This window comes from Pinus tabuliformis, chromosome J (assembly GCF_031772625.1).
Source record: "Pinus tabuliformis cultivar Carrire ecotype Pingquan chromosome J, CPIR1, whole genome shotgun sequence".
Lineage (NCBI taxonomy): Eukaryota > Viridiplantae > Streptophyta > Pinopsida > Pinales > Pinaceae > Pinus > Pinus tabuliformis.
Genome location: NC_142295.1, coordinates 1330253345 through 1330256225, shown reverse-complemented (window position 1 = coordinate 1330256225; position 2881 = coordinate 1330253345). Strand labels below are relative to the sequence as shown.

The window sequence follows — 2881 nt, the reverse complement described above, 5'->3', positions numbered from 1 at the left end:
CGTTATGGACAAGTTTCGTAAACGGGTATGGGGAAAAGAGTTGGGTAGAAATAAGAAGTACTACTTTCAGGAATTCAACCGTATGTGTAATCTCCAACAAAAGGAGTACATTAGAGCTAGCATTCTGTGGAGGGAAAGGGTTCTTATTTCTCAATTAATAGCCAACTCACATAAAATTCGGTGTGAAATAGGATGGTGGAAAAGACCTAAAGAAGCTTGGGAAGAACAGGTGTGTAAATTTTTCACGTCTGGGGCAATGGAAGTGGAAAAGAATTTCACTTTGGAATTTGATGCATTCAAAGACATCAGAGAAAGTTATGGGAATACGTTAGCATCGGTTTCTTGGCATTGTCCTTTCAGCAAGGAGATTATTGGAAGGTTGGGCCAACTCATCATCAGTTTGAATAAGAAAATGATTGAATTGCAAAAAGAAAAGAATTGGGAACTACTAGTCCCACAGACTATTTTTAGTCTCATGGATGTTAAAATATAGTTTCATTTCATTTCATATACTGCCAACCCATTAATGTATCAATGTCACAGTATATATTGGTAGTTGAGGCCTTGGATGCAAGCTCACAATGAAGGATATCAGAAGTTGAGCAGTATGTTAAAGTGACAACCTTCCTCTACATAAGGTTGCTCGTGGCTGCACGTGACATAAATGTGTAGAGTATGCCAAATGGTCACACACGTCCCAAAGAGTATTGTATGAGAGACATCTCTCCTGTGGTGACAAAGTCTATTAGAAGAACACTACCTTGTGACATGCAAGGAAAATCGAGTCCTCAACTCCATCACATGATAGTAAAATGTTGTGGAATTCCATTAATGCTAACGTTGGTAGCACAGGAGCTCTCTTTTGCGAAAGAGAAAGAAAAATTTAGTGATGTGATAGAAGTAGACAAATTGGAGAGTAAATAGTTTGGGAAAAGCTAGAGTCTTACATCTTCTCTTTTCACAAGTTTCCTAGGGAGTGAAAAGATCCATTCCTCAACATTTTTTCATTTTTCATAGGTTGGGAGTGGGACATGGTAGTGGATATTATGGGAAGGACTGTTCTAGATAGGATACAAGGTAGAGCACTTGTGACCAAAGGGACAAATGGGATAGTCGTTTTCGTACACGTACATGATGTCATTATAGAAATCAACAGAAGAAGAATAGAGTGGGTGAAATTCAACTTCGCTATAATAAGGGAATTTCTGTACTTTTTGGGAAATGAGGATGAAAAGCTATCAAATGTAAGATCTTGATCCATTTATGTTTTATACCATGTCCATGTTATAACTAACGATGATGTAATCGAAGGGAGGGAATTTTTTTCGCTGACTAGAAATAATGGTATCGTGTGTATCAATAGTGCTTTGTGCACTTAAAATAATGATTCATTGAAAAAATAAGTTACTGGATTATATTTCACTGACCATTCTTGCATTTGGAAACTTAAAACCAAACTTAGTATAGCAACATTTAAAAGCTCGTTATTTCTTAAAGGACACAGTTCTAATTCTACATCAACCTTTCACAGATGAAACGATTGAGATATTTGATTTATAAACCTACCAAGGATTTAAATCAAATCAACAAGGAAACTATACTTCAAATATTTAGTCTGTGTTTCTTCATTGTGCTTTTTTTATTTATTTTCAAAATAGAGCATTAATGATTTGAATATGGTTTTCACATATCATTTGATTAATTTGCAAATGCCCTCAAACCTTAGGTACATGGAGATAATGGAAAATTATCAAGCAGCTAATGGGTTGTTAATTTGAAAATATAATAATTATCGAGCATTAATGAGATGATAAAAAATTGACTTATTTAGAATGACCAAAGACACAATACCTTTAAACATAATCCAATGTGTCCTTGATCTCCTCTTAGAAATGGAGATCGATCCCTAGCCTCTCAACAATATCAAAAAGTCACAAGCATTCAAATAGATCAAGCGAATATTGAAAATTCAGTGCAATAACAAATTCTCCATTCAAGTCTTGATTGAAGGCCAAATTCATGCCACACATGGGGAAAAGAGTGCCCTTTGGAATTGTCAAAATTGCATCAACATATCCGGTGTTGCGTTAGGAAGGTTTGACAAGTTGTCTGAGGGCATCGTAATCAGGGATATTCATCCAGAGGCCATGAGAAAATGTAGTGGGTGTTCCATGGCGAATGCTAAAGGGGTACCCACGTACAAAATATGCACCCTGTCTGTATGGATCATATAGTGTATTTAAAAAGGATGGAGTTGAGTGGCAAACAAAATTCATAATGTGCTGCTGGAGAGCATTGATGTTATTGCTGGATGGATCCTTGGCAATGAAGCAGTCATCATCAATAGTAAAGATGTATTTCTTCTTAGAGACCATGTAGCAGAAGCAACGACAGGCACTACCCTTGAAAGAGATGCAGGAGGCCTTGGGGTTGAGGATCCTCTCAATATCATTTTTGTTTTACAATTTGTAATCAAAACCCTTAGACACACTGATGGTCTTTGACAGATCACCATCCTGCACAATGATGAGGTGATAGGGCTCAAATAATGGCATCCACATCTCCAAGAAATCCAAGTTCTAGATCATGGGTATCACTATGTCCAGCTCCTCCTTCAGGATTAGGGTCGCAGTACTCAAAGTTGAAACTACCATTGTTACTGGATCAACTGACCTACGTGCCAAGAAACAAGAAATGAAAGAAAATGAAGTACACACAACTCAATCTTCCACAACCCTAAAGGACTTTTCCTCTTTTACTTGATTTGGTTTCTCTACCTAAGTTATATATATGTGTGGAGGAGCAGTCACCAGCAAGGGGTTCAAACCATGCTCTTGCCCAGACTCCGAAAGCCTGGGATAAATCACAATTAAAGTCTCCG

General features: G+C 37.2%; 1 pseudogene; it reads right to left on the bottom strand.

Annotated features, from left to right (window-relative positions):
- Positions 1-1931: 1931 nt before the first annotated feature.
- On the bottom strand, positions 1932-2654 carry LOC149232237 (putative UDP-arabinopyranose mutase 1 pseudogene; annotated as a pseudogene).
- Between the last annotated feature and the right edge of the window lie 227 nt (positions 2655-2881).